We start from the raw sequence: 24,496 nt of genomic DNA on the forward strand, positions 1-24,496 counted from the left end.
AGACCCCAGGGAATATTCATCAGAGTGAGGTCTCCCACAGGTGCTCATCTCATCAACAAGACCCAGCTCTACCCAACAGCCTAAAAACTCCAGTGTTGGAAGCCTCAGGCCAAACAACCAGTAAGACAGGAACACAATCCCACCCATCAAAAATAAAAAAATAAAAAATAAATGAGATGACAAAAAAATATGTCACAGATGAAGGAGCAAGGTTAAAACCTACAAGACCAAATAAATGAAGAGGAAATAGGCAATCTGCCTGAAAAACAATTCAGAGTAATGATAGTAAAGATGATCCAAAATCATGGAAACAGAATGGAGGCATGGATTGAGAAAATAAATGTTTAACAAAGATCTAAAAGAACTACAGAACAAACAAATAGAGATGAACAACACAGTAACTAAAATGAAAAATACACTAGAAGGAATCAATAACAGAATACCTGAGGCAGAAAAACGAATAAGTGAGTTGGAAGACAGAATGGTGGAAATAACTGCCGAGGAGCAGAATAAAGAAAAAAGAATGAAAAGAATTGAGGACAGTCTCAGAGACCTCTGGGACAACACTAAACGCACCAACATTTGAATTATAGGGGTCCCAGAAGAAGAAGAGAAAAAGAAAGGGTCTGAGAAAATATTTGAAGAGATTATAGTCGAAAACTTCACTAACCTGGGAAAGGAAATAGTCACACAAGTCCAGGAAGCACAGAGAGTCCCATACAGGATAAACCCTAGGAGAAACACACCAAAACACATATTAATCAAACTAACAAAAATTTAAAATAAAGAAAAAATATTAAAAGCAGCAAAGGAAAAGCAAAAAAAAAAACATAAAAAGGAATCCCCATAAGGTTATCACCTGATTTTTCAGCAGAAACTCTGCAGGCCAGAAGGGAGTGGCAGCATATACTTAAAGTGATGAAAGAGAAAAACCTACAACAAAGATTACTCTACCCAGCACGGATCTCATTCAGATTCCACAGAGAAACCAAAAGCTTCACAGACAGGCAAAAGCTATGAGAATTCAGCACCACCAAACCAGCTTTACAACAAATGCTACAGGAACTTCTCTAGGCAGGAAACACAAGAGAAGAGAAGGACCCACAGAAACAAACCCAAAACAATTAAGAAAATGGTAATAGGAACATACATATCAATAATAACCTTGAATGTAAATGGATTAAATGCGCCAACCAAAAGACAAAGACTGGCTGAATGGAAACAAAAACAAGACACATATATATGCTGTCTACAAGAGACCCACTTCAGACCTAGGGGTACATACAGACTGAAAGTGAAGGCATGGAAAAAGATATGCCATGGAAATGGAAATCAAAAGAAAGCTGGAGTAGCAATAATTGTATCAAATGAAATAGACTTTGAAATAAAGACTGTTACAAGAGATAAGGAAGGACACTACGTAATGATCAAGGGATCAATCCAAGAAGAAGATATAACAATTATAAATATTTATGCACCCAGCATAGGAGCATCTCAGTACATAAGGTAAATGCTAAAAACCATAAAAGGGGAAATGGACAGTAACACAATAATAGTAGGGGACTTTAACACCCCACTTACACCAGTGGACAGATCATCCGAACAGAAAGTAAATAAGGAAACAGGAGCTTTAAATGACACAATAGACCAGATAGATTTAATTGATATCTATAGGACATTCCACCTGAAAGTGGCAGAATACACTTTCTTCTCAAGTGCACACGGAACATTCTCCATGATAGATCACACCTTGGGTCACAAATCAAGCCTCGGTAAATTTAAGAAAATTGAAATCACATCAAGCATCTTTTCAGACCACAACGCCATGAGACTGGAAATCAGTTACAGGAAAAAATTTGTGAAAAACACAAATACATGAATGATAAACAGTGTGCTAATAAATAACCAAGAGAGCACTGAAGAAATCAAAGAAGAAATTTTAAAAATACATATAAACAAATGACACCAAAACACGACAACCCAAAACGTATGGGATGCAGCAAAAGCAGTTCTAAGAGGGAAGTTTACAGCAATTCAATCTCATCTCAAGAAACAAGAAAAATCTCAAATAAACGATCTAACCTTACACCTAAAGCAACTAGAGAAAGAAGAACAAACAAAACCCAAAGTCAGTAGAAGGAAAGAAATCATAAAGATCAGAGCAGAAATAAATGAAAGAGAAACGAAGAAAACAACAGCAAAGATCAATAAAACTAACAGCTGGTTCTTTGAGAAGATAAACAAAATTGATAAACCTTTAGCCAGACTCATCAAGAAAAAAAGGGAGAGGACGCAAATCAATAAAATGAGAAACGAAAAAGGAGAAATCACAACTTACACCACAGAAATACAAGGGATTATAAGAGACTACTACAAACTACGATATGCCAATAAAATGGACATCCACAAAGAAATGGACAAACTCATGGAAAGGTGTAATTTTCCAAGACTGAACCAGGAAGAATTAGAAAATATAAACAGACCTATCACAAGTAATGATATTGAAACTGTAATTAAAACTCTTCCAAGAAACTAAAGTCCAGGACCAGATGGCTTCACAGGCGAATTCTATCAAACATTTAGAGAAGAGCTCACCCCTATCCTTCTCAAACTCTTCCAAAATACTGCAGAGGGAGGAACACTCCCAAATTTGTTCTAAGAAGACACCATCACCCTGATACCAAAACCAGACAAAGATATCACAAAAAAAGAAAATTACATACCAATATCACTGATGAACATAGATGCAAATATCCTGAACAAAATACTAGCAAACAGAATCCAACAACACATTAAAAGGATCATACACCATGATCAAGTGGGATTTATCCCAAGAAGGCAAGGATTCTTCAATATATGCAAATCAATCAATGTGATACATGATATTAACAAGTTAAGGAATAAAAACCATATGATCGGGCTTCCCTGGTGGCGCAGTGGTTGAGAGTCTGCCTGTCAATGCAGGGGACACGGGTTCGAGCCCTGGTCTGGGAAGATCCCACATGCCGCGGAGCAATTAGGCCCGTGAGCCACAGTTACTGAGCCTGCGCGTCTGGAGCCTGTGCTCCGCGACAAGCGAGGCCGCGATAGTGAGAGGCCTGCGCACCGCGATGAAGAGTGGCCCCCACTTGCCACAATTAGAGAAAGCCCTCGCACAGAAACGAAGACCAAACACAGCCATAAAATAATAAATAAATAAATTGTGAAAAAAATAAGAACTTTAAAAAAAAACAAACAAAAAAAAAAAAACCATATGATCATCTCAACAGATGCTGAAAAAGCTTTTGACAAAATTCAACATCCATTTGTGTTAAGAAATCTCCAGAAAATGGACATAGAGGGAACCTACCTCAACATAATAAAGGCCATATATGATAAACCCACAGCCAACATCATACTCAATGGTGAAAAACTGAAAGCATTTCCACTAAGATCAGGAACAAGACCAGGATGTCCACTCGTGATCACCACTCTTATTCAACACACTTTTGGAATTCCTAGCCATGGCAATCAGAGAAGAAAAAGAAATAAAAGGAATCCAAATTGGGAAAGAAGAAAAAAAGCTGTCACTGTTTGCAAATGACATGATACTATACATAGGGAATCCTAACGATGCCATCAGAAAACTACTAAAACTAATCAATGAATTTGGTAAGGTTGCAGGATACAAAATTAATGCACAGAAATCTCTGGTATTCCTATACACTAATGATGAAAAATCAGAAAGAGAAATTAAGGAGACACTCCCATTTACCACTGCAACAAAAAGAATAAAATACCTAGGAATAAACCTACTTAAGGAGAAAAAAGACTTGTACTCAGAAAACTATAAAACTCTGATGAAAGAAATCAAAGATGACATAAACAGATGAAGAAATATACCACGTTCTTGGATTGGAAGAATCAATATTGTAAAAATGACTATACTATCCAAAGCAATCTACAGATTCAATGCAATCCCTATCAAACTACCAATGGCATTCTTCACAGAATTAGAACAAAAAATTTTACAATTTATATGGAAACACAAAAGGCCCTGAATAGCCAAAGCAATCTTCAGAAAGAAAAACGGAGCCGGAGGAATCAGGCTCCTGGACTTCAGACTATACTACAAAGCTACAGTAATCAACACAGTATGGTACCGGCACAAAAACAGAAATACAGATCAATGGTACAGAATAGGAAGCCCAGAAATAAGCCCACGCACGTATGGTCACCTAAGTTACGACAAAGGAGGCAAGAACATACAATGGAGAAAAGACAGCCTCTTCAATAAGTGGTGCTGGGAAAACAGGACAGCTACATTTAAAATAATGAAATTAGAACACTCCCTAACACCATACACAAAAATAAACTCAAAATGGATTAAAGACCTAAATGTTAACACTGGACACTATAAAACTCTTAGACAAAAATGTAGGAAAAACACTATTCGATATAAACCACAGCAAGATATTTTTTGACCCACCTCCTAGAGTAATGAAAATAAAAACAAAAATAAACAAATGGGCCCTAATGGAACTTAAAAGCTTTTGCACAGCAAAGGAAACCATAAACAAGATGAAAAGACAACCCACAGAATGGGAGAATATATTTGAAAATGAAGTGACGGACAAAGGATTAATCTCCAAAATACACAAGCAGCTCATGCAGCTCAATATCAAAAAAACAAACAACCCAATTAAAAAATAGGCAAAAGACCTAAACAGACATTTCTCCAAAGAAGACATACAGATGTCCAAGAGGCACACGAAAACACACTCAACATCACTAATCATTAGAGAAATGCAAATCAAAACCACAGTGAGGTATCACCTCACACAGGTCAGAATGGCCATCATCAACAAATCTACAAACAATAAATGCTGGAGAGGGTGTGGAGAAAAGGGAACCCTCCTGCACTGTTGGTGGAAATGTAAATTGGTACAGCCACTATGGAGAACAGTATGGAGGTTCCTTAAAAAACTAAAAATACAACTACCATATGACCCAGCAATCCCACTACTGGGCATATACCCAGAGAAAACCATAATTTGAAAAGATTCATGCACCCCAATGTTCACTGCAGCATTATTTACAATAGCCAGGACATGGAAGCAACCTAACTGTCCATCGACAGATGAATGGATAAAGAAGATGTGGTACATATTTACAATGGAATATTATTCAGCCATAAAAAGGAATGAAACTGGGTCATTTGTAGAGATGTGGATGGACCTAGAGTCTGTCATACAGAGTGAAGTAAGCCAGAAAGAGAAAAACAAATATCGTATATTAAGGCATATATGTGGAATCTAGAAAAATGGTACAGATGAACCTATTTGTAGGGCAGGAATAGAGACGCAGATGTAGAGAACAGACATGTGGACACAGTGGAGGAAAGAGGGGGTGGGACAAATTGGGAAATTAGGTTTGACATACACTACCATGTGTAAAATAGATAGCTAGTGGGAACCTGCTGTGTAGCACATGGAGCTCAGCCCGGGGCTCTGTGACGACCTAGGTGGGTGGGATGGGGGGAGTGGGAGGGAGGTCCAAGAGGGAGGGGATATAGGTATACATACAGCTGACTCACTTCATTGTACAGCAGAAACTAACATAACATTGTAAAGCAATTTTACTCCCATAAAAAATAATTAATTAATTTTAAAAAAAAAAGTTAAGATCCAGTGAGGTACAAAGAAAACAAAAGTGGACCAACAACTTCCCAACCAGATAACCGCTGCTGATTAAACAAATGTACAACAAAACATACCTATATAAGATTAGAAAATTTAAATAATATGCCATTCATATATCTTCTTTGGTGAAATGTTTTTTCAAACTTTTTGTTCACTTCTTAATTTCTTTGATATTATTGAATTTTGAAAATTTTTTTAATATTCTGGTTGCCAATTCTTTATCAAATATATGTTTTGAAAATATTTCTTTCCTGGTCTGTGGATTGTCTTTTCATTTTCTTAACACGGCTTTTCAAAAACCTTAAGTTTTTAATTTTGATGAAACCCAATTTATCCATTTTTTTTTTTTATGGTCACAATTTTTGTGTCCTAAGAAATCTTTGCCTAACTAAGATCCCAAAGATTTTCTCCTATGTTTTCTTCTAGAACAGCAGTGCATAAGACTGTTTTCTGTGATGATAGAAATATGCTCTAATCTAAGCTAGAGTAATCAAGACAGTATGGTACTGGCACAAAAACAGAAATATAGATCAATGGAACAGGATAGAAAGCCCAGAGATAAACCCACACACATATGGTCACCTTATCTTTGACAAAGGAGGCAAGAATATACAATGGAGAAAAGACAGCCTCTTCAGTATGTGTTGCTAGGAAAACAGGACAGCTACATGTAAAAGAACGAAATTAGAACACCTCCTAACACCATACACAAAAATATACTCAAAATGGATTAAAGACCTAAATGTAAAGCCAGACACTATAAAACTCCTAGAGGAAAACACAGGCAGAACACTCTTTGACAGCAAGATCCTTTTTGAGCCACCTCCTAGAGTAATGAAAATAAAACCAAAAATAAATAAATGGGACCTAGTGAAACTTAAAAGCTTTTGCATAGCAAAGGAAACCATAAGCAAGACGAAAAGACAACCCTCAGAATGGGAGAAAATATTTGCAAATGAAACAACTGACAAAGGATTAATCTCCAAAATATACAAGCAGCTCATGCAGCTCAATATCAAAAAAACAAACAACCCAATCCAAAAATGGGCAGAAGACCTAAATAGACATTTCTCCAAAGAAGACATACAGATGGCTAACAAACACATGAAAAGATGCTCAACATCACTAATCATTAGAGAAATGCAAATCAAAACTGCAATGAGGTATCACCTCACACTGGTCAGAATGGCCATCATCAAAAAAATCTACAAGCAATAAATGCTGGACAGGGTGTGGAGAAAAGGGAACCCTCTTGCAGTGCTGGTGGGAATGTAAATTGATACAGCCACTATGGAGAACAGTATGGAGGTTCCTTAAAAAACTAAAAATAGAACTACCATATGACCCAGCAATCCCACTACTGGGCATACACCCTGAGAAAACCATAATTCAAAAAGAATCATGTACCAAAATGTTCATTGCAGCTCTATTTACAATAGACAGGACATGGAATCAACCTAAATGTCCATCGACTGATGAATGGATAAAGAAGATGTGGCACATATATAGAATGGAATATTACTCAGCCATAAAAAGGAAAGAAATTGAGTCATATGTAGTGATGTGGATGGACTTAGAGTCTGTCATACACAGTGAAGTAAGTCAGAAAGAGAAAAACAAATACCATGTATTAATGCATATATATGGAATGTAGAAAAATGGTACTGATGAACCTAATGGCAGAACAGGAATAGAGATGCAGACATAGAGAAAGGACTTGTGGACACAGGGAGGGAAGGGGAGGGTGGGACGAACTGAGGGACTAGCACTGACAATATATACACTACCATGTGTGAAACCGATAGATAGTGGGAAGCTGCTGTATAGCACAGGGAGGCCAGCTCAGTGCTCTGTGACAACCTAGAGGGGTGGGATGGGGAGGGTGGGAGGGAGGTGCAAGAGAGAGGGGATACAGGTATACGTATAGCTGATTCACTTTGTTATACAGCAGAAACTAACACAACATTACAAAGCAATTATAATCCAATAAAGATATAAAAGAATAATAATGAAATATATTTTTTAAAAAACAGAAAAGCCTTTCCCACCAAGCTCAAAAAAAAAAAAAAAGAAAAGAAAAGAAAAATGCTGTAATCTGAGCTAATCAATACAGCTTTAGTTAGCCACCCATGGCCACTGAGGACTTGACACGTGGCTAGAACAACTAAGCAGCTGAATTGTCACACTGTATTTAGTTTTAATTATTTAAATTTAAATAGCCACATGTGGCTAACAGATGCAACAGGAAGTTCTAGAAGTGCTGTAGTTTTAAATTTTACATTTTGGTCTATGACACATTTTTAGTTAATTTTTGTATACATATAAGGTTCATTTTTAAAAATATGGATGTCAATTATTCCAGCACCAAGTTTTTGAAAAGACTATCTCTACTCCCATGAGTTATCTTGGCATCTCTGTCCAAAGTCAGACCACGTTTGTGTGGTCTGTTGCTGTACTCTGTATTCTATTCCACTGGCCTATGTGTCTTTCCACTCACCAGTATCTCATTGTCTTCATATATGGTCAATTGCTCTTCGACAGGCATACCAAGAATACATAACGGGGAAAGGTTAGTCTCTTCAACAAACGATGCTGGGAAAACTGGATATCCACATGCAAAAGGATGAAACTGGACCCTTATCTTACACCATACATATATATCAACTCAAAATGTACTAAAAATTTAAATATAAGACCTGAAACTCTAAAACTCCAAGAAGAAAACATAGGGGAAAATCTTCATGACACTGGTCTTGGCACTGATTTGAACACGAAAAGGATACGCAACAAAAGCAAAAATAGACAAGTGGGGCTACATCAAACTAAAAAGCTTCTGCACAGCAAAGTAAAGAATCAAGAGCGAAAAGGCAACCTATGGAAAGGGAGAGAGTATTTGCAAACTGATAAGAGATTAATATTCAAAATATATAAGGAACTACTACTACTCAACAGCAAAAAAACAAATAAGCTGGTTAAAAATGGGCAAAAGACTGGGGGAGACATTTCTCCAAAGAAGATCTACAAATAGCCAACAGTTATATGAAAAGATGTTCATCATCAGGGAAATGCAAATCAAAAAACCACAATGAGATATCACCTCACACCTCTCAGGATGGCCATTATCAAGAAAACAAAATAACAAGTGTTGGTGCGGCTGTAGAGAAACTGTAAGCCTGGTACACTGATGGTGAGAATGTCAGATGGTGCAGCCACTATGGAGAACAGTATGGAGGTTCCTCAAAAATTAAAAATAGAACTACCATATGATCCAGCAATCCAATTACTGGGTATCTATCCAAGAGAATTGAAATCAAGATATCAAAGTGATATCTACACTCCCAAGTTCACTGAAGCACTGTTCACAAGATCTAAGAGGTGGAAACAATCTAAATATTAGTCACCAGATTAATGGATAAGGAAAATGTGGCATATACATACAGTGAAATATTATTCAGCCATAAAAAGAAGGATATCCTTTTGTATGCTACAGCATGGATGAAATTTGAGGACCTTATACAAAGTGAAATAAGCCAGCCAGGACAAATACTGCATTATTCCAGTTATATGAGTTATCTAAAGTAGTCAGTCATCAAAGTACAAGAAGAATGGTGGTAGCCAGGGTCTGAAGGAAAGGGGAAATGGGGAGTTGCTATTCAATGGGTATAAACTTCCAGTAGTAAAAGATAAAAAATTCTACAGATCTGCTACATGACATTGTGCTTGTAGTTAACAATACTGTATACTAATTTATTAAGAGAGTGATCTCATCTTCTGTATTTTATGTTCTTACCATACTTTAAAAAAACAAAAAAAACAGCAGCCCAGAAGCTTCGATTTTGCCAGTGGCAAATCTTACCTCAGCTTTCCGAGGAGTAGAGAAACTGTACTGTTCTGCACTGCCTGTGCAATGAATTCGGGGAAGTTTCTCCTGGGTTAGGGTGGTGGATACAGAAGTCAAACTATGGAGTCCACAAAAAATAATGAGAAATCCAGAACAGCCTACTGGAATCTTCACTCTGGGCCATTCTTGATGCTCAGCACCATCCCAGATCTCCAGCTTCCCGGTATATAAGAACCTCAAGGTTGGGACTTCCCTGTTGGCACAGTGATTAAGACTCCGTGCTCCCAAGGCAGGGGGCCCAGGTTCAATTGCTGGTCCGGGAACTAGATCCCACACGCATGCCTCAACTAAGAGTTCACATGCCACAACTAAGGAGACTGCCTGCTGCAACAAAGGAGCCTGACTGCCATAACTAAGGAGCCAGCGAGCCACAACTAAGGAGCCCGCCTGCCACAACTAAGACCCGACACAACCAAATAAGTAAATAAATAAATATTTAAAAAAAAAAGAACCTCAAGGTAGCTCTGCTTGACCACAGCAGACACCCATCTTTAAAGAGGACCCAAAAAAGCTTCATCATGAGCCAGCTGGGGGTTTGAAAAACACTGGAAAGAGCTTATTTAATAAAAGGCAATTAGAGATTGAGATAACAGCATGATTGGAGACAAGATGGCAGAGTAGAAGGACTTGAGCTCACCTCCTCTCATGAAAATACCAAAATCACAACTAACTACTGAACAACCATCGACAAAAAAAGACTAGAACCTACCCAAAAAAGATATTCTACATCCAAAGACAAAGAAGAAGCCACAACAGGACAGTAGGAGGGGTGCCTTCGCAATACAATCAAATCCCATACCCACTGGGTGGGCAACCCACGAACAGGAAAGTAATTACATTGCTGAGGTTTTCTCACAGGAATGAGAGAAAACAACAGCAAAGATCAATAAAACTAAAAGCTGGTTCTTTCAGAAGATAAACACAATTGATAAACCTTTAGCCAGCTTCATTAAGAAAAAGAGGCGGAAGGCTCAAATCAATAAAATTAGAAATGAAGACTCACAGACATAGAAAACAAACTTATGGTTACCAAAGGGGGAATGGAGGGGCAGGAATAAATCAGGAGTTTGGGATTAGCAGATGCAAACTACTATATATAAAAGAGATAAACAACAAGGTCCTATTGTATAGCACAGGGAACTATATTCTATATCCTGTAATAAACCATAATGGAAAAGAATATGAAAAATAATATATAATATATATATCACAAATATATATGAACTACTTTGCTGTACACCAGAAACTAACACAACATTGTAAATTAAGTATACTTCAATTAAAAAAAAATTTTTAAACCCCCCCAAAAAATAAAAAAAATAAAATAAAATAAAATTAGAAATGAAAAAGGAGAAGTTACAACTGACACCACAGAAATACAAAGGATCATAAGAGACTACTATGAGCAACTCTACACCAGTAAAATGGACAACCTAGAAGAATGGACAAATTCTTAGAAAGGTACAATCTTCCAAGACTGAACCAGGAAGAAATAGAAAATATGAACAGACCCATCACAAGTACTGAAATTGAAACTGTGATTTTAAAACTTCAAACAAACAAAAGTCCATGACTAGATGGCTTCACAAGAGAATTCTATCAAACATTTTGAGAAGAGTTAACACCTATCCTTTTGAACCTATTCCAAAAAATTGCAGAGGAAAGAACATCCACAAACTCATTCTGATATCAAAACCATCACCCTGATACCAAAACCAGACAAAGATACCACACACACATACAAAAATTACAGACCAATACGAATGATGAACATAGATGCAAAAATCCTCAACAAAATACTAGCAAACGTAATCCAACAATACATTCAAAGGATCAGAAACCATGATCAAGTGGGATTTATCCCAGGGATGCAAGAATTTTTCAATATCTGCAAATCAATCAATGTGATACACCACATTAACAAACATAATAAAAACCATATGATCATCTCAATAGATGCAGAAAAAGCTTTTGACAAAATTCAACACCCAATTATGATAAATTCTCCCCAGAAAGTGAGCACAGAGGGAAACTACCTCAACATAATAAAGGCCATATATGACAAACCCACAGCTAACATCACACTCAATGGTGAAAAGCTGAAAACATTTCCTCTAAGATCAGCAACAAGACAAGACTCTTGCCACTTTTATTCAACAGAGTTTTACAAGTCCTAGCCACAGCAATCAGAGAAGAAAAATAAATAAAAGGAATCCAAACTGGAAAAGAAGAAGTAAAGCTGTCACTGTTTGCAGATGACATGATACTGTACATAGAGAATCCTAAAGATGCTACCAGAAAACGACTAGAGCTCATCAATAAATTTGGTAAAGCTGCAGGATACAAAACTAATACACAGAAATCTCTTGCATTTCTATACACTAACGACAAAAGATCAGAAAGAGAAATTAAGGAAACAATCCCATTTACCATCACATCAAAAAGAATAAAATTCCTTGGAATAAACCTACCTAAGGAGACAAAAGACCTGTACTCTGAAAACTGTAAGATGCTGATGAAAGAAATAGAAGACGACACAAACAGATGGAAAGATATACCATGTCCTAGGATTGGGAGAATCATTACTGTCAGAATGACTCTACTACCCAAGGCAATCTACAGATTCAATGCAATCCCTACAAATTACCAACAGCATTTTTCACAGAACTAGAACAAAAAGTTTTAAAATTTGTATGGATAAACAAAAGACCCCAAATAGCCAAAGCAATCCTGAGAAAGAAAAACGGAGCTGGAGGCATCAGGCGCCCTGACTTCAGACTATACTACAAAGCTACAGTCATCAAAACAGTATGGCACTGGCACAAAAATAAAATATAGAACAATGGAACAGGATAGAAAACCCAGAAATAAACCCACACACCTATGGGCAATTAATCTATGACAAAGGAGGCAAAACGATACAACAGAGAAAAGACAGTCTCTTCAGTAAGTGGTGCTGGGTAAACTGGACAGCTACATGTAAAAGAATGAAATTAGAACACTCCCTAACACCATACGCAAAAATAAGCTCAAAATGGATTAAAGACCTAAACGTAAGACTGGATACTATAAAACTCTTAGAGGAAAACATAGGCAGAATACTTTATGACATAAATCACAGCAGTATCTTTTTGGATCCACCTCCTACGGTAATGAAAATAAAAACAAAAATAAACAAATGGGACCTAATGAAACTTAAAAGCTTTTGCACAGCAAAGGAAACCATAAACAACATGAAAAGACAACGCACAGAATGGGAGAAAATATCTGCAAATGAAGCTACCAACAAGGGATTAATCTCCAAAATATACAAACAGCTCATGCAGCTTAATATCAAAAAAACAAACAACCCATTCAAAAAATAGGCAGAAGATCTAAATAGACATTTCTCCAAAGAAGACATACAGATGGCCAAAAAGCACATGAAAACATGCTCAACACTGCTCATTATTAGAGAAATGCAAATCAAAACCACAAGGAGGTACCAGCTCACTCTGGTCAGAATGGCCATCATCAAAAAGTCTACAAATAACAAATACTGGAGGGGGTGTGGGGAAAAGGGAACCTTCCTACACTGTTGGTGGGAATGTAAATTGGTACAACCGCTATGGAGAACAGTATGGAGATTCTTTAACAAGCTAAAAGTAGGGACTTCCCTGGTGGCACAGTGGTTGAGAATCCGCCTGCCAATGCAGGGGACATGGGTTCAAGCCCTGCTCCAGGAAGATGCCAAATGCCGTGGAGCAACTACGTTCATGTGCCACAACCACTGAGCCTGCGCTCTAGAGCCCGTGAGCCACAACTACTGAGCCCACGTGCTGCAACTACTGAAGCCCACGTGCCTAGGGCCCGTGCTCCACAACAAGAGAAGCCACCGCAATGAAAACCCGTGAACCACAACAAAGAGTAGCCCCTGCTCGTGGCAACTACAGAAAAGCCCATGTGCAGCAATGAAGACCCAACACAACCAGAAAAAACAAAAAAAAAACACCTAAAAACAGAACTACCATATGATCCAGCAATCCAACTCCTGAGCACTGATCCAGAGAAAACCATAATTCAAAAAGATACATGCACTCTATAATGTTCACTGCAGCACTATTTACAAGAGCCAAGACATGGAAGCAACCGAAATGTCCATGGACAGAGGAATGGATAAAGAAGATGTGGTACATATATACAATGGAATATTATGCAGCCATAAAAAAGAATAAAATAATGCCATTTGCAGCAACATGGATGGACCTAGAGATTATCATACTAAGCGAAGTAAGTCAGAAAGAGAAAGACAAATATCATATGATATCACTTATATGTGAAATCTAAAAACAATGATACAAATGAACTTATTTCCAAAACAGAAACAGACTCACAAACTTCGACAACAAACGTATGGTTACCAAAGGGGGAAACATGGAGGAGGGAGGGATAAATTAGGAGTGTGGGATTAACATATACACACTACTATATATAAAACAGATAATCAACAAGGACCTACTGTATAGCACAGGAAACTCTACTTAATATTCTGCAATAACCTATATGGGAAAAGTATCTAAAAAAGAATGGATAAATGTTTATGTATAACTGAATCACTTTGCTGCACACCTGAAACTAACACAACATTGTAAATCAACTATAATCCAATATAAAGTAAAAATTAAATTTAAAAAATTGTTTTGGCTATTCTAAGTTCTTTGCCTCTCAATATAAATTTTAGAACTAGCCTATTAATTTCCACAAAAAATGGCTGCTGAGATTGTGGTTGTAATTTCACTGAATCTACACATCAGTTTGGGAAGAAATTACATTCTGATAATATTGAGTCTCCCAACTTATGAACCCAAAATATCTCACCACTGATATTAGGTCTTCTCTAATTTCTCTCATCAATTTTGTAGTTTTTAACATACAAATCTTACACATATTTTGTTATATTTTCCCTAAGTATTTAAATAGTTTGAATGCTTTTTTTTTTTTTTTTTGGCCACACCTTGCAGCTTGTTGGATCTTAGTTCCCCGACCAGGGACTGAACACAGGTCACTGCAGTGAAAGCTCCAAGTCCTAACCACTGGACCACTGGAATTCCCTGAATGCTATTTTAAAGAGCACTTTAAAAAGTCTTCAAGTTCAAATGTTTGCTGTTAGAAAAGTACGATAGTTTTCATATACTGACCTTGGATCTTGTGACCTTGCTAATTTTACCTACTATATCCAGGAGTTTTTTGGAGATTCTTTGGGATTTTCTACACAATCACGGTATCTACAAATAAAGGCGTTTTTATTTCTTCCTTTCCACTCTGTATGCCTCTTTTTCTTGCCTCACTGCACTAGCTAGGACCTTCAGGAAAATGACGAGTAAGAGTGGTGCGAGCCAGCATCCTTGCTTTGTTCTGACTTTAGGGGGAAAGTGTTCAAGTCTTTCACTATTAAGTATGATATTAGCTGTAGGTTTTTCATTCATGCCCTTTATCAGGTAGCGGAAGTTCACTTTTATTCCTAGTTTTCTGAGAGTTTTATCAGGAATGAATAATAAATGTTTCTTAAAATGCTTTTTCTGCATCTATTGAGATGATCATATGGTTTTTCTTCTTTAGTCTGTTGATATGGTGAATTGCATTGATTGATTTATCAATAGTGAACCAATCTTGCATCTTGTGATAAACTCCACTTGGTCACGATATATTTTCTACTCTTTTTATATACTGAAATTTGTTCGATTTTCTTTACTGTGAGAAAATGAACAACAGAAAACTTACCATCTTAACCACTTTTAAGTGTACAGTTCAGTGGTATTAAATATATTCAATATGGGTTCAACCATCACCACTATCCATTTCCATAGCTCTTTTCTTCTTGGAAAACTGAAACCCTGTACCCATTAAACAATATTTCCCCATTCCCCCTGCCCCTAGCCCCTCAAAATCACCATTCTACTTTTTGCCTCTATGACTTTGACTACACGAAGTATCTCATATAAGTGGAATCATACGGTGTTTGTTGTTTTGTGACTGGCTTATTTCATTTAGCATTGTTGTTTTGTGACTGGCTTATTTCATTCAGCATAAGGCCCTCAAGTTTTATCCATACTGTAGCATTACCAGAATTTCCTTCCTTTTCAAGGCCGAATAATATTCCTTTGCATGTATATACCACATGTTGCTTATCCATTCATCTATCAACGGACACTTGGGGTGCATCCATCTTTTACCTATCATGAATAATGCTATGAACATGGATGTACAAATATCTCTTCAAACCCCTCCTTTTAACTGAAATACAGTTGACATACAATAGTATGTTAGTTTCAGGTGTACACATAGTGATTTGACAATCAAATACATTATGAAATGATCACCACAATAAGTTTAGTAACCATCTATCACCATACAAAATTATTACAGTATTATTTGCTATATAATGTGTATTACATCCCTATGATGTAAAAGTGGAATTGCTAGATCATATGGTAACTCTATTTTTAATTTTTTTGAGGAACGACCATACTATTTTCCATAGCAGCTATATCATTTTACATTCTCATCAACACTGCACAAGGGTTCCAATTTCCCCACATACTCACCAATACTTATTATTTTCTGGTTCTTTTGATAGTAGCCATCCTAATGGGTGTGAGGTATACTGCTGGCCTCATAAAATTAGTTGGGAAGTGTTCTCTCCTTTTCTATTTCTGGAAGAGTTTGTGTAGAATTGGTATTATTTCTTCCTTAAACACCTGTACAATTGACCAGTGAAGCCACCAGACTTTTCCTGTGGGAAAGCTGTTAGGTTATCTACTACTTCTTAAGTAAGTTCTGGTAGTTAGTCCTTCAAGGAATTTGCCCATTTCATCTAAGTTATCAAATTTATTGACATAGAAAATTGTTGATAATATTCCCTACTATCATTTTAATGTCTGTAGGGTCTGTAGTGATGTTCTTTTTCATTCTTGATATTGATTTGATAAGTCTAGCTTTTTTCCTGATAAGTCTAGCTAGAGGTATTTCAAATTTATCTTTCAAATACCACTTTTTGGTTTTAGTGACTTTCTCTATTTTTGTTTGCAACTTTATTCATGCCCTTATCTTTATTATTTCCTATTTTCTGTTTGTTTTGGATTTAATTTGCTCGTCTGTTTTTTAGTTTCTTAAGGTGGAGGCTAAGATCATTGATTTCAGGCCTTTTTTGTTTCTAATATATGCCTTTTATGCTACACCTCCCTCTAAGCACTGCTTTAGTATGTGCTGCATTTTAACTGTCATTCCATTCAAAGTAGTTTTTAATTCCCCTTATGCCTTCCTCTTTGACTCAGGGTTATTTAAAAGTGTGTTGTGTAATTTCCAAATAGTTGGAAATTGCCCAGATATTGTTATTAATTTCTAGCTTAATTCTCCAGGGATCAGAGAACATACTTTATATGATTTCTTAAATTTGTTGAAATTTGTTTTATGGCCCACAATATGATCTAACTTGGGGAATTTCCTACATACACTTGACCATAATGTGTATTCTGCTACTGCTGGATGGAGTATTCTCTAAAAGTCAATTATATCAAGTTGGCTAATAGGGCTGTTTAGGTCTCTACATCCCTACTCATTTTCTGTCTACTAGTTCTATGGAGTACTGAAAAAGGAGAGTTGAACTTGCCAGCTAAAACTATGAATTTGTCTATTTCACCTTTTGGTTCTTTCAGTTGTGTTAGGTGCATTCACATTTGTGACTGTTAAGTGTTCTTGATGAACTGATCCCTTATTCATTATGTAATGCCCATCTTCTTCCTTGGCAGTATTTCTTGAAGTCTACTTTGGTATTAATAGAGCCACCTCATCTTTCTTTTGATTAGTGTTTTGCATGGCATATGTTTTTTCCATCTTTTTACTTCTAACTTATCTATGTCTCCATATTTAAGGTGAGTTTGTTGTAGATAGCATATAGAGTTGGTTCCTGACTTTTTTAAAATCCAATCTAACAATCCCTGCAGTACTTTTTTGAAATGTAATTCTCCCTCTAAGTACTTGTTTTTTAAAAAATGCACCTGTGCTGGGGGGTCATGGAGCTGGTTTTTCATGCAGAATGCGGGTGGCCCAGGGCCAGGGTGCAGCAGCCCTGCTCTGGGATGGCAACCTGGCCATGTGGGCCCCAGTCACATCTCCAGGCACCTGCCTCCCGCTGAGCTGCATGCTAATTGCCCCAGTCTCCCAGCCTCCGTCCCACCGGGCCCTCCCAGTGCTCATTTTTAAAAAGAAAATTAGGTGTCTTTCCATATTAAGGCACTTTTCAAGCCACTAGCTCTGATTCTTTGTAATGCAATTTTTTCCTTGTTCTAGAGGTTGCTTATAGACTTGTCATGTAAATTAAACATAATTCCTCTCTTCAAAAAGAGCTTGAAGTATTCTTAGTATTTCTAATCTTCTCCCAATCATAATGAGAAGCAAACATTATCCCCCCAGTAATTCCCAAATCACTGGCCTCAACTCAAACGTCCCAAGTCATTATCTTCAGCTTGATGTTTAGACTCAATATGTCTAAAACTGAACTCTTATCTTTCCCCTCACAGTCTTCCTCTCAAATTTGTACCCCTGTTTTGTATCCCTCCTCTCAGTGAGTAGTATTACTATTCTCTCAATTGCCAAAACAGAAACCCAGGCATTACTCTCTTGTCTCCCTTCATCCAAGCTATCACAAGACTGCATTAGTTCTACTCATATGTAAGAGGAGATCAAAATGGCAGAGTAGGAGGACAGTGGACTTGCCTCCCTACACAAACACATCAAGAATACATTCACATGCAGAGCAGTTATCACTGAAAGCAAACTGGAGACAGGCATAAAGACTCTTATATGTGCAAGGCTGTAAAGAAAGATCCACACGGAGTCAGGTAGGAAAGCAAGAGAAGCGATAAGGTCAGGACCTACGCAAACATACAGTAAAGGCTGTGGATCAACCACTTAAATAGCTAATATGAAGATTAAAAGACAAAAACTGTAAATCAACTACAACCACAAGAAGCAGTTAAGGGATAAACATGAAGATGTAAATATGACACCAAAAACACAAAACGTGGGGGAGGGGAATTTTAAAAAGTATATCTTTTAGAATGTGTTTGAACTTAAATGACTATCAGTTTAAAACAAGGAGATACAGTTACAGGTCAACATATATGAACCCTATAGTAACTACAAATCAAAAACCTACAATAGATACCCAAGAACTAGAGAGAAAGAAACACAAGCATACAACTAAAGAAAATCATCACACTACAAGGGTAAAAACTAAAAGAAGAAAGGAACAGAGAAGAATTACAAAAACCACCAGAAAATAAGTAACAAAATGGCAATAACTACATACCTATCAATAATCACTTTAAATGCCAATGGACTAAATGCTCTGATCAAAAGACATAGGGTGGCCAATTGGATGAAAAAAACAAGACCCATTTATATGCTGCTCACAAGAGACTCACTTCAGACGTAAAGACACACAAACACACACACACTCTCAAAGTGAGGGGATGGAAAAAGAAATTTCATGCAAATGGAAGCAACAAGAAAGCTGGGGTAGCAATACTCATATCAGACAAAGTAGACTTTAAAACACAATCTGTAACAAAAGACAAAGAAGGGCATTATATAATGATAGGGGATCAATACAAGAAGAGCATACAACATTCATTAAAATATATGTACCTAATATAGGAGCACCTAAATATATAAAGTATTAACAGACATAAAGGGAGAAACTGACAATAATACAATAATAGTAGGGGACTTTAACACCCCACTTACATCAATGGACAGACCATCCAGACAGAAAATCAATAAGGAACCAGTGGTCTTGTATGACACATTAGACCAGCTGGACTTAATAGATACCTACAGGATATTCTATCCCAAAACAGCAAAGTACACATTCTTTTCAATTGCACATGGAATGTTCTCCAGGACAGATCATATGCTAGGCCACAGAACAAGTCCCCCAAAATTTAACAGAATAGAAATTATATCAAAACAAAAACACTAATTCAAAAAGATACATGTACCCCAATGTTCACAGCATTATTTAGAATAGCCGAGATATGGAAGCAACCGAAGTGTCCATGAAGAGATGAATGGATAAAGAAGATGTGGCATGGGCTTCCCTGGTGGCGCAGTGGTTGAGAATCTACCTGCCAATGCAGGGGACACGGGTTCGAGCCCTGGTCTGGGAAGATCCCACATGCCGTGGAGCAACTGGGCCCGTGAGCCACAATTACTGAGCCTGCGCGTCTGGAGCCTGTGCCCCGCAATAAGAGAGGCCGCGACAGTGAGAGGCCCGTGCACCGCGATGAAGAGTGGACCCTGCCTGCCACAACTAGAGAAAGCCCTCGCACAGAAACGAAGTCCCAACACAGCCATAAATTAATTAATTAATTAATTAAAAAAAAAAAGATGTGGCATATATATAAATACACATACATATACACAGTGGAATATTACACAGCTATAAAAAAAGAATGAAAATTTGCCATTTGTAACAACATGCATGGAGCTGGAGGGTATTACGTTTAGTGAAGTAAGTCAACAGAGAAAGACAAATACTGTATGCTATCACTTATACGTGGAATCTAAAAAGATAAAACTGAATGAATTAAAAAAAAAAACAGATTTACATATATAGAGAACAAACTACTGGTTACCAGTAAGGAGAGGGAAGGGAGGAGGGGCAAAATAGGGGCAGTGGATTAAGAGGTTCAAACTATGACACGTAAAAGAAATTAGCTACAAGGATATATTGTACAGCACAGGGAATATAGTCATTATTTTATAATAACTTTAAATGGAGTATAATTTATAAAAATATTGAAGTGCTATGTTGTACACCCGAAACTAATATAATATTGTAAATCAACTATACTTCAATATTTTTAAAAAAAGATGCAAGTTCTGCAGTACGCAACTTGAGTTTTTACCAATTATGTTCTAGGACGATAAACCATTCTTTGAAGAAAAAAATTCTACTCATACATATTTTTTCAGTTATCTTCCCTTTTCCATCCTCATTTTATCTGCAGTGTCACTACCCTTTCCAGGCAACCATCATTTCTTACCTGGACTTCTGCAATGGTCTCCTAATAGTTGTTCCTCCTACTCACAGTCTTGAAGCCCCCAGCATTCTTCTACCCTACTTTCCGAAACCTTTACTCACAGATTCAAAGTCCTCTGACTCCTTCTTCCTTATTTATCCTCATCTCTCACACTTTCCTCTTTCACCAAAGCCACTGCCCCCAACACACCCCTACATCTATATTGATTAACATTGTACTTTCCAGGTCCTAGAACAATGGATGCACTCTTCTGCATCACGTCTTTTCACATGCTGTTCCTTTACTGAGACTGTCCATCTCCTCCTGCCTTCACTTGATTTTTACTTATCCTTCAGACATCAATTAAGGTACCCTTTTCCTGGGGATCTTTCCATGACACCCTAAGCTGGGTTATGTGCTCTTTATCTCTTTAGCACTTAACAATCTGAAGTTATTTTGCTCTCTGTTACCTCTCTCTAAATTGTAACTCCCATGAGAGCTGGGGCTGCTTTACATCTTGTTCACCACTCTATTCCTGTTACTGTTAAATTCAGAAATCCTTATTTTGTTAATAGAAACGGGTAAAAATTAGAACAGAAGAGTCAATCGCAGTGAAAGAATTGTAATTCCGCTATACTGACTGCACTGACAATGGGCTCAATCAAAAATATTCATTGCCCACCATGTCTTTTTTTATTGTGTGAGCATTATAGGACTTGGACTCAGAAGACCTTGGGCAATTTCCTTTCACCGTCTCTGAATTTTTTTTTCCTTTTCTGAAATTTTTTCTTCATTTCTTCAATGGCTTAAGCAATACCTATATTAAAGTGATATAGGAGAACTGATGAGAGGAGATAAAGTGAAAGCCTTTTGTAAAACAAACAATGGTACATATACATACATATCATTATATACATATATGTATCACTGACTAATCCATGTTGCCCAAAGTCTAATGGCTTATTTTTAATCCATCAGTGCTTTCTACTATTAATTTCCAATATTTTAATAAAGCCCAGGATAAACACAAATTTACCTTTCCTGTTCTGAAGTCTAAAACCCTTGTTTTAAAACACTTGTCATCCAATATCAATTTTATGAGCAGATCCTTACGTATTATACTTGCTATGTATTAAATTAACATTCTTGATCCGTTTACTAAAGGAAGAAATGATTGGTTTTGGCTAAGGGCCACACTAACATTGTAAGAGTTCGTTATTTCATTTGAAACAAAGAAAAAACAACAAAAATTTTAAAGGAGACTACTGTTTCTCAATGAAACATTATATTCAGGATTTCTACCACAATTAAAAGGTTTCACTTTTCAGAAAGATTCTTTTCTCTTAAAAAAAATAGAGGAAACAAAGTCATAAATTTCCTGAGGTGAAAGAACACATAATAAACAGTGTCTTATTCCCCAGTGTCCAAAACGGTGAAATAAAATGGATATATATGATAAACATAAATATAAATGGAAATGATACATTCTCAATGAATGTTTATTATGACTGTTGCAGTTATTCAGCATATTATACTCTCTGTTAAATAATGTATGTTGAACTGAAATAGTGAGACCAAGGACAACTAGCTCTTTTAAGCCAAATTCAAGAAGTTGTTAACACCAGCACATAAGTTCTACAACTGTTTAAAATACTGAAACGAGAAGATGAAAATAAATGAAAAAGTCAAACTCCGAAATCTCTCATATGCTTTCAATACTATATTTTAAAAGTATCAGTCATAGATAATATCAACCAAATACTTTTCCCAGCAAGGAGCTATTGTGTGGGCAGAATACTGACTTCTGCAAACACCTGTCAGTCATTTAAGGGGGTCAGGATCTATCAGTTATTTGTACATATCTTAGATGCTAGGCATCATAAACCATGTGTAGTCACGGTAGACTTATAAAAAGCTAGTCACATTCTTGCAAAGCATGTTTTATGATAAACACACCACAAACAGAAACTATCACTGGTACTGAGGGGCAAAATCCAGCTGGGTTTCTTTATCCCTAACCCCAGTTTCAGCTGCAGGTTTTTTCTAGTAAGAACAGTAGTTTGGTTTACTCAACAGTGTAGAAGCAAGGGTGTGGTCACCCTTCTCCAAATAATATTACAAATGGATTTTCCCTGAACTCTTGCAGCAACAGGATCTTTAAGTGGTTACTGGTAGGAAAAGGTGAGATTAAGGTCAAAATGTCTGAAAAATAAAAATTAACAAAAGCTTTCAAGGACCACCCTAGAGACAATGGAAGCTGGGGTATTACTGAGACCACGAAGGTAATACAGCACAGAACACGAATATTTTTTAAGCTTTCAACATGGAGCCCCAGTAACAGTTGAACATACGGTTTTGCCAGCTCTCCTGCTGAGTATGGACAGTTTTATCCCAAATTAATCCAGTACACTAATAACCATGCCAAATACAGATCAATCACAATTCCTTCATCATCATCATCAGAAGAGGGCTAAATGGGGACTTCCCTGGTGGTCCAGCGGTTAAGAATCCCTCTTCCAAAGCAGGGGACATAGGTTCAATCCCTAGTCAGGGAACTAAGATCCCACATGCCGAGCGGCAATAGAGCGGGGCAACAGAGCCCACACACTCCAACTAGAGAGCCCGCGCGCCACAACTAGGGAGAAGCTAGCACAGCCCAACGAAGAGCCTGTGCACTGCAACGAAAGCCAAAAATTATTTTTAAAAAATTTAAAAAACAGAACTAAATGTTAAGATCAAATTCAGAACAATCAATGAAACGTTTCTTTTAGCGTTTCTAAAACACTACCAACTACAGAGATAGGGAAAATTAGACCAAGGAAGCCTTTTCTAAGTCAGGGATAAATGGGAGTGTACTTAATAAATTATTAAGTGTATCCCGTCTCCCTGGCTAGCTGACAGAGTAGAAACGGACCGCTATCCGCAGGTATGCACCCTAGCTCACATGGTCTGTGATTGCATCCCCCAGACAGCTTGGCTACTCTAAAATAAACTCTACGTCGACGCCATTTGCTCTGCCTGACGCCTGGAACTAGCATTATGAGCCCAGCATGTGCCAGGAACAACGCTCCACACTCCCTTCTCGTTACCTTCGAAGCACGTTCTGTGCGCTGACAAGGAAACGGAGGCCCAAGCTCACGCCGGGGCCCTGGCACTAAACCACCGTGTAACTTTCACCTTGTTGAAATGAGGGCAAGGGCGTGACTCAGATGCTCTAAATACTCACTAGGCTGGTAGTATTTGTGACGTTAACTCTTTTCTTCCGGGCCACTCGCAAGCCGCAAGCCCTCTAGAAGGGTGGGGAAACTGAGGCCAGGCTGTGCCACGCCAGAGGTCACAGAGCCGGTGGCGGGCAGACAGAGGCCTCGAAGGCTGATCTCTGCGAGTCTCAACGTCCGTTTGTTAACACCGCCCAGCTCTTCTGCTTGGCTTACTCGGCCCTGAAATCCCGCAGGTTTTCAGGGGAAGGGACCTGGGCCGAGGCGCTCCCTCCCGTATCGTTTTCCCGTCAGCAGCCTCCGTTGACAGGGGGAAAGCGGCAGCCCGCCCGCCGGCCCCACCCGCCACCAGCTGCAGGGCACCGCGCCAGACACAGGTTGCCTGTTCCCAGGCACTACCTCCTCCGCCTTCACCCCTCTGCCGCCTCCGACCTCGCACTAGCCCTGCTGTGCGCCTGCGCGCCCGGGCCCTAGAGCCCGTGGGCCGGCTGCTCACGTGGGCCTGCACCTGGCCCCGCCGCCTACAATGGCAAGGCGGGGCCTCGCGCTCACCACGCCCCCTCGCTGCCCCGCCCCCCGAGGGAGCGCTGCAGCCTCGGCCGATTCATGCCCCTCTCGCGCAGCCGGCCGCGC

General features: G+C 38.0%; 1 protein-coding gene across 24 annotated transcripts in view; it reads right to left on the minus strand.

The window, feature by feature from the left end:
• LOC309637538 (uncharacterized protein) overlaps positions 1-24,496 on the minus strand; it is a 136,236-nt gene that overhangs the window by 26,030 nt on the left and 85,710 nt on the right. For 12 of the 24 annotated variants that reach the window (XR_014250598.1, XR_014250602.1, XR_014250603.1 and 9 more), the window contains one exon: positions 671-731. The exons of 4 other annotated variants lie outside the window; for them this stretch is intronic. The gene's annotated coding sequence lies outside the window, so the exon portion shown is untranslated. Of the gene's footprint in view, positions 1-670; positions 732-5,755; positions 7,077-23,734; positions 23,751-23,871; positions 24,312-24,496 lie in introns of those variants that run through there. 8 more of the 24 variants (XR_014250613.1, XR_014250614.1, XR_014250615.1 and 5 more) reach the window with 5 other exon arrangements.

Source organism: Balaenoptera physalus (genome assembly GCF_965194825.1).
Source record: "Balaenoptera physalus genome assembly, chromosome: 11".
NCBI classification, from domain to species: domain Eukaryota; kingdom Metazoa; phylum Chordata; class Mammalia; order Artiodactyla; family Balaenopteridae; genus Balaenoptera; species Balaenoptera physalus.